The following is a 9,310-nucleotide window of genomic DNA, read 5'->3' as shown; positions in this document are numbered from 1 at the left end:
AAATTCCAGGAGGTATTCTTGGAGAAATTCCTGGACATGTCCCTGGAAAAATTCCTGGAGGAATCCCTTGAGAAATCCCTGGTGCAATTCCTGGAGGATTGCCTGGTGCGATTCCTTGAGGAATCTCTATAGAAATTCCTGGAGGGATGCTGGAAAAAATCTTTAAAAATTTCCTGGAGAAATTTTTGGTCGTATTCCTGGAGAAACCCTGGAGGAATGCCTGAAGGAATTCCTAAAAGAATCCAAGGAGGAACTTCGGAGAAATTTCAGCAGGAGTCCCTGGAGAAATTTCTGGAGGAATCCCTGGAGGAATTCTTTGGGGAAGCCCTGATGGAATCCCTGGAGAAGTTCCTGAAGGAAATTCGAGAAAAACTCCTGGAGGAATCCCTGTAAAAATTCCTGGAGGAATCCATGGAGGAATCCCTAGAAGAATCCCTGGAGGAATTCACGGAGAAATCCCTGGAAGTAGCCCTGAGAGAATCCCAGGAGGAATTCCTGGAGGAATCCCTGGAGAAATTCCAGGAGGAATCCCTGGAGAAATACCTGGAGGAATCCCCGGAGAAATTCCAGGAGGAATCTCTGGAGAAATTCCTGAAGGAGTCCCTGGATGAATCTTTGTAAAAATTCCTGAAGAATATTTTGGAGAAATTCCTGGGGGAATGATTGGAGAAATTCCTGGAGGAATTCATGAAGAAATTCCTGGAGGAATGCCTGGAGAAATTTCTAGAAGAATCCCTGGAGAAATTCCTGGAAGATTCCCTGGAAAAATTCCTTGAGGAATCCCTGGAGAAATTCCTGGAAGAATCCCCGGAGAAATTCCAGGAGGAATCCCTGGAGAAATACCTGGAGGAATCCCCGGAGAAATTCCAGGAGGAATCTCTGGAGAAATTCCTGGAATCCCTGGATGAATCTTTGAAAAATTCCTGAAGAATATCTTGGAGAAATTCCTGGGGGAATGATTGGAGAAATTCCTGGAGGAATTCATGAAGAAATTCCTGGAGGAATCCCTGGAGAAATTTCTAGAAGAATCCCTGGAGAAATTCCTGGAAGATTCCCTGGAAAAATTCCTTGAGGAATCCCTGGAAAAATTCCTGGAAGAATCCCCGGAGAAATTCCAGGAGGAATCCCTGGAGAAATACCTGGAGGAATCCCTGGATGAATCTTTGTAAAAATTCCTGAAGGATATCTTGGAGAAATTCCTGGGGGAATGATTGGAGAAATTCATGGAGGAATTCATGAATAAATTCCTGGAGGAATCCCTGGAGAAATTTCTAGAAGAATCCCTATAGAAATTCCTGGAAGATTCCCTGGAAAAATCCCTTGAGGAATCCCTGGAGAAATTCCTAGAGGAATCCGTGGAGAAATTCCTAAAAGAATCCCTGGAAAAATTCCTGGAGGAATCCCTGTAGAAATGCCTGGTGGAATTCCTGGAGGAGTCTCTGTAAACATTCCTGAAGGATATCTTGGAGAAATTCCTAGGGGAATACCTGGAGAAATTCCTGGAAGAATCCCTGGTGCAATTCCTGGAGGAATCTCTAGAGAAATTCCTGGAGGAATCCATGGAAAAATTTTTGAAGGAATCCTGGCGGTATTCCTGTAGGAATCTTTAGAGGAATTCTTGTAAGAATTCCCAAAAGAATTCCTGGAGGAATCCCTGGGGGAATTTTCGGAGAAGTTTTTGGAGGAATCCTTGGAGGAATGTTTAGAGGAATTTCTGGCGAAATTCCTGGAGGATTCTGAGGAGAAATTCCTGGAGGAATCCCTGAAGGAATTTCTGAGTGTCTCCAGGAAGTATCCTTGGAGAAATTCCTGAAAGAATCCCTGGAGAAGTTTCTCAAGGATTTCCTGGAAAAATTGCTGGAGGAATTCCTGGAGAAATTCCTTGAGAAATGCCTGGAGGAATCCATGTAGGGATTTCTTGAGGAATCCTTGAAGAAATTCCTGGAGGACCCCTGGAGAAATTTCTTAAGGAATCACTAGAGGAATTCCTGGAGGAATATTTGGACGATTTCCTACAAGAATTCCTGGATGTATTGTTGGAGGAATTCCTTTAGGAATCCTTGCAGAAAAAGGCGAAATAATACTCAAAAGAATCAACGAATTTTTTCGCACCAATTCCCCAAGAAATCTGCACCGAATTTGCGCATAGTTGCCGAAGAAATTTTCTAAATAATATACAAATATTTCTCTGAAATATGCCGAAAGAATTCCTCCATATACTGAAAGATGAATTGAGGTTAGCCAGGTTAGCCAACACCGTTGTTTCCTGCGGCTGTCTTCGATTGACCATCGCGGAAACTCTCCATACCGAGCTTGACGGTGTTGCTTCTGCGCCCGGTACCTTTCTCCATCGCATCCGACTGCTACAGGCTCCCGCCCCTCCTGCCGTATCATCGTTAGGATCGCTCATTAAATTTTTGCTGTCACAGCTTTCAACTAAACGGGAGCAAAATGGGAAGACGAACTTTCCCAAATGCCTCATAAACGGCAAGGAATCCGCACTGCCGTTCGCCTACCAAGTAGACCGATAATCGCCCCCGTGTCCATCGTTCGATTGGATTCGGAATGACTAATGAAAACAAAACACTGTCAATCCTTCCGATCACAGTAGGACACCCACACATTCTCAACATTTTCCCCCAACCAATACACATGCACGTTTTGCATGTATTGGTGACGCGAAAGTATGTGAACACCAATACATTCACAGCAACGTAGCAACCGATGACACCCACACATTGCAGCTTGTCAATGTGTGGCAAAAAAAGCTGCTCGAATTTTTGTGCACGCGGGCGCACCATCAAATAAGCGCGGAAAAGTGCTTCTACCGCCGACAAGCCACTTTTGCGCTTGCAGCGTGCGCGTTTTCTCCTAAAATATGCGCGCTTTGTTTTGGGTGTAGCAACACTTTCTGGTCGGTTCTACTTTAAATCCCTAAATGAATCTCAGCAGCCTTCCAGCAGAAGTTACTGGGTAAATTCTAAGAATTTATTTCTGGACATTTCTTTTAAAAGTTTCTGAAGGAATCACATTGTCTTGGTTTTCCGTGCCTACACTCTCCACGCCGTCCAGGTGTTCATTGAAGTGTTGCATTCACCTTTCGATCACCTCACATCCGTCCGTCAAGAGGCCCCCATCCTTATTTCTGCATATTCCAGCTCGTGGAATGCAGGATTGTTGTCGGTACCATTCATTGTTGTTGACGGAAAGTTTTGGGCACAATTCGATCATCACCAGTGGTCGAAGTTGGCACCACGATAGATTCTGTCGTCGAGATAATGTTGGAAAAGTGCCGTCCGTCAATCAGTACGTGGTCGATCTGCGATTCCGTCTGGTCTCTGGTGATCTTCAGGTCTGTTGGGAAATAGAAACCCTAACACCGCCTGTGTCACCAAATTCGCCACAAAATCAACTCGTCACTACATCCGACCAAACAGAAAACTCCGACGACTACACGCGCGGCTCAATATTCCAACTGAAAGGAGGGGAGCCCGAAAATGGTCGGAAATCCGAGCGAGGAGTTTATCATTTCCCTCGCTTTTCTTCATCTGACGGATAATAAGGAGCTTAGGGAAAGTTTTTTCCCCTCTGGATTTCCCCATCGCCTCCATACTACGGACTACGGGTCGTCGTATGCTTACTCGCACTTGTCGACCTTCCACCCGCAGAATGCTCGAACCCGTGTCATTTCGAAACCTCTCTCTGACTGAACGAACGACGAGAAGATTTATTACCCCGGGGTAAGTGGGTGGGTGGTGGGACGGCGGTGTGTCGACTTGGGAGGATGAACTTTATTTTTCCTCGTTAGAATCCTCTCAAGAAAGGTCCTTTTCTGGGGCATTTGATGTGGAAATTCCGGGTGGTGGTCGGGCGCCAAGATGACTCGGATCTGCCAAGTCGAGGATGGCTCTATTCGTTCGACGGTACAGCAGCAGAGGATTCACCTTTCTTCCAACGCGCCGCTTCGCCGGGTGGATTTAGTTAGGAAAACATAATAAAAATAATTTTTATCGCAACCCATTTTGCCACCCGACGACGATTCCACGTGCCCCTCCGTATATGAGTGGTATGTGGGTGAGAAAAGAAAATGGGACGTAGAAAGCAATTATTTTCCCGGTGTGTCGTCTTACGGTGGTCCGGGCCGTTTCTTCGCGACAGGTTCGTTTGAGAGAAGTCCGGCTTCGGCGAAGACCGTTGTGCACTGTAAGGCGGTGGCGGCGGCTCGGCTTATTGCTAAGTTAGCAATGCTAACGAGAAAATTGCAGTCTCAGGTGGTTTGCTACCGGTTTTATTTACAATGACACTTTAGCTGAGAACATATCCTTCCAGTTGAGGTAGATGAGAAGATAATTGAGTCCTGTGCCGAGGCTTAAACGCTTCTTCTTACGGCTTCGTGGTGCAGTTGGTGGTGCTGGTGGATTTGAACAGCTTTTTTTTTTCTAGATGCAAAAAGGTGCACTGCTATTAGATAAGGATCTTGTAGAATTACGAGGAGATTTTTTCTTGAACATTGAAAAAGAATTGCTAGATTGTTAATTAATGCTTATGGTGTGACCTTTTAATCACTCTCGGATTATGCTAAAAATATAGCTCTTGAAACAAAGCTGGCATTATCATACTAAGACAACGAATGGCTAATGCAGGTGTTCTTGTTTGTAATCTGTAATACAATTTATAGTGTATAAATGTTAATACACAGGCCATATAGCGTTCAGCTTATCATTTTATAGGAACTTCCACAGTTATTAACTAGAAGTTTTCATTGCCTGTTTTTGCCAGATACTCAAATCTCAAGAAAATTGCTACTAGACCGACCTAATCGTATCCAGGCATCTCACAGATTATTTTCCTTAATCATTAATCCTTAATCTATTAGCTTTTAACCGCTTTCTGTCGAATTTGGCAGAAAAATCTAGGACCTAGTCTAGGACAGTAATTCTTGTTGAGACCGGCCTACTATTTACACCTTATCTTCAAAAATGTTTTAGGTGGCGATTTTCTGAAAGTCCTCGCTAAAAAAATAAGGAAAATACATTTGGTTACTCAAATTGGTGGACCCCCCGTTACTTAGAGCCACAACAATTTTTGCAGACCCCTCGATTTTGGTCAAATGGTGGCTCATATAAACCATCAATTTGAGTAACTTTTAGCAAGGAATTTCAGAAAATCGCCACCTAAAACTTTTTCTAGGATAAGGTGTAGATGGTGGGCCGGTCTCAGCGAGAGTTACTCAGGAAAAAACGTCCGTATTTGGATCAGATCGAGAAATTCCTAAAGGAATACATCAAGCTCGACATGGCCGACGTAAAGAGCATTCAATTACACAACCTAAAAAATTGTGTCTACATTGAAATGATCAACGCCGGAATAGCCCCGCGCCTGCACAAGCTGCATCATCTTCAGCACTGCTTCACCCACGAAGGGGTATCACACTATGTCCCTGTCTACGTAGATGGCCCCACTACGACAGTGAGAATCCTCGATCTTCCACCCGATGTATCGAACACCACGATCACCAAGCACATGCAGCAGTACGGGAAGGTAATTTCCATCCAAAACGAAGTTTGGAAGGACTTTTTCCCAGGAGTACCGAATGGAGTTAAAATAGTACAAATGCGGATGGAGAAAGCGTTACCGTCAACAATAGTCATCGACAACCACAGCACACTTATCAACTTCCCCCCCGACCGGTCGGTACCGTCTGTGCGTGCCGATAGAAAGAAACAAAACCGAACACCAACAAACGATACCAATGACCAAAACAGAAACGACAACAATCACCACTCTCAACCCGTTCATTGCAATACAGTTGAACCACGATCGACGCGGACCGAAGAATCAGACTCCAGCGAATCGGAATCGGACAGCGTACATGAGAAAAACAATAACACCGACGACAACAACGACGCACATTGGAGTAAATCATATCAAAACCTGATCATAAGTGGAAAAACTCAAAATTAAATAATTGGGTTTTCCGTTGTGTTTTTGCCAAGTGTAGTTATCGTGTAATCGTTTGACACACGGTAAAAAATCTGCACTCTGATATGAACTGATTGGCACTTGAATTCGCACTACTGTCTAATCAGTTTGTTATCAAATTAATATCTTTCGAAAAAGAACATTCAATGCCTTTTCAATTTTAATGGAAATTCACTTCAATTCGTTGTTTACAATGTTTTGATTTCAAACCTAAAATTAAAAAAAAAGTGTTCACCACACCTAGATTCGATACCAGGACCTTGAGATTCATATTCATCTGTTTCCCCACAACACTACTTCATATCTGTTAGAGAGTCGCGTATCGAAGCGAAACACTTTCTACCACCTGTCATCTGTATTTACTTTCATGTCCAAAACTGTCATTACCAAACCAATAGCTTTTTACTTTGGATCGTACTGCTTTATACAGTAGTGCAAATCGAAGTGATTTTCAGTTAATATCTCCAGTGGGTTTGTTTTGGTTCTGAAATCAACGGTGACAGCATTGCGATTTTAAAGGAAAAACATTGGTGATCAGACGCGCCAACTTGGCCAAATTATTGGGGGGGGGGGGGGGGCAAAGTCTGGTTTTGCTGATTTTTTGTATGGGAAAATCGAAAAATCGTCAAATATTGGGGGGGGCAAAACGATGCTTGCCCCCCCTAAGTTGGCGCCTATGTTGGTGATCATGTTGATTGGGATGTTGAATAATTAATAGATTTTTCCCTTACATCGAGCGTGTAGATTTTGTACCGTGCAGCTAAGCAATGTCCAAATGTTTTGTTTACGCTTATCAGAAGAGGTTTAGTAAAGCTGAACTTTAGCCGTTTTCTTTGATATATCTCACAGCGCGTGCTAGCTTTGACCGTACAAAGTGAATAAAATTGATAGTCAATCAATTCAACGATGCAGTTTGTTAAAGAAGGTTAATGTTGTTATTCTGTTAATTTGAAACCCAAACAAATTGACGTTAAGTTTACATACAATATATGAAAATATTGAAAAAAAAATTGATGGAATCCTTTACCGTACATTCAAAATGAAATAAGTTGATTTTCCGGCTGTTTCCGGGAAATCTGCTTTTAGTGAATGATAAAACTATTGTTCCTCTTTCAAATGCAGAAAGAAAACCTTCCGGATATTTCCAATTTCAAAAGTTGCAACACTTTGAAAAAATCGTGATAATTATATTATTATATGATATTTTTTGCCTAAAACACTATTTGGCCCTCTGAACGTATTTTTGCTGAAAACTAGAATTCAACAGCTTTCAACAAAAAAAAAAAGAGGTTCAAAAGCTGTGATTTTTTGAAAAAGTTTTGGTTTTGAAAAATCTTGATTTTTTCAATCACAAAATTGGTCACCCTAATGACGAAATAAAAAAATACGGGTCTAATTATTTTCGATAAACAACAAAACCACCAAGTATCACGATGGTCGGAGACACACTATATCGATTTTCTACGGAATGGCTGTATTATATTAAAAAAATCTTGCTGAAGTCGGTTAGATTGGTTGTTTCTCACTGCAAGGTGAATTGATTTTTATAAAATTCATTGAAAATTATGAAACACGTTTCATTACTAATTTGGGTTGTATTTGGGTTGCGAAAATACGTTAAAATAATTTTGATCAATTTTGATGTACTAGGTGCTCCACTGTGCGACGATCATCATAACGAGCTCGAACATGGGAAGCGGCGGTTGTCAACAGAAACAGATGGAGAAAGAGCCGAAAACGAATCAAAGCGTACCTGCAGTCAGGGTGGCCCCGATTCAGAATGGAGAATTTACAATACCAGATCGAGGAAAAATAAATAATTGATTAATGTTAAAAAATACCGTGAAATGTAAAGAATGTAATTTAAATGGGATTACCGACACGAATGCACCCCTTGGTGTAAAGTGTCGTAAATAAAAAAAAAATAATGTATTCCACGATTTTTATGTATAAAAGTGTTATATAAAATTAACACACTTCACCACATTTCAAAAAATGAGGCAATTTTATGATAAGTTTTAGTATGTAAATTTTAACAAATATGAATGGTTCAACGTCCATGCAGTAAGCATCATTATGTGTCATGTTCATTATGGTTAAAGTATGCCAAGAAGAAATGAATGAAAGATGACAAAGATATCAACAAATCACTTTTCCATGTTTTGCGATAATGACCCCAAACTTTTGGCCGATACATCATTTTGAGGGGTGACCCAAAACTTTTGGTCGATAACATCAAGAGTTAATTTACTCAATAACTTTTTTTCCTGAATGTTTTAGCCAAGTTCGGCATAAAGCAGTCGAAAGCTAAAAGAAAATAGGTTATATTACCGCTCTCATTTAAAAATTTGGTTCACCCAATTTCCAAAATTTGGGAATTTTGCAATAGTATGTCTTACTACGACACGCTTTGACAGCCGTCTCTGCAAATTCAACAAACACGCTTTGTACAGTTTATCATCACAACTTTTGGCGTGAAATCCTAGAATACAGTCTAAACAAAATTTCCATTTCCTCCTGTTAAGATTGATAAAGGCCGCTTCTGGAACACATCATCACTGACATCAAGGATGAATTTGTATCGGTGAACTCGTTCCATATTAAAACAATTACTTGATATGATTTATAAACTTAACCTTTTTGTCGTGTTTTTACTCAACAAACATTGAAAGGTTCGTCATGTCAAGTGTCGGCAAAATTTTCGAAAACACCTTTTGTTAATAATTAATCATTTTTCTTTCATTTTCGCATTGAAAAAAAATAATTTGAATGGTTCGTCATCTTCGGTGGCGATATGTGAAATAGTTTAGCGAAAACATGTACATACCAAAAACGACACAAAAGGGACAGTTACAGTTAGACAAAACAATTGACAAAAAACGACAGTAATTATTTTCCCCCTGAAGAAGACACTATCACCGCGTCGAAACGTCGAGTGAATAAAACAACTCGTTTTTTTTAATCTCAAGACTACGTTGCCATTAACCAAGAGAGTCAACCATACAGTCGTAATTCAATAGCAACAGTTCAGGGGCATTTCAGAGGGATTACAGGGAATTCAGAAGCGTTTCAATGCCTTAAATGCCTCTGAGACTATCTTAAACATTCCTGGGGCCTCAAGGTACTCCCTGAAACCCCCTGTAACGCCTCACGGTGTCAAAATTTCGATTATTATCGAACATTCATGTACCTCGGATTTTCCTTCGAAAATGATAAGTATTTGGGCTATATATTCATAATCGGAAAACTAGAAAATATTTCATCGGCGAAAATTTTTCCATACATTTTGTATGGGACGTTTTTTGCGCTAAAATAGTAATTATTGATT

Source organism: Aedes albopictus, chromosome 2 (genome assembly GCF_035046485.1).
Source record: "Aedes albopictus strain Foshan chromosome 2, AalbF5, whole genome shotgun sequence".
Lineage (NCBI taxonomy): Eukaryota > Metazoa > Arthropoda > Insecta > Diptera > Culicidae > Aedes > Aedes albopictus.
This window is presented reverse-complemented; position numbering follows the sequence as displayed.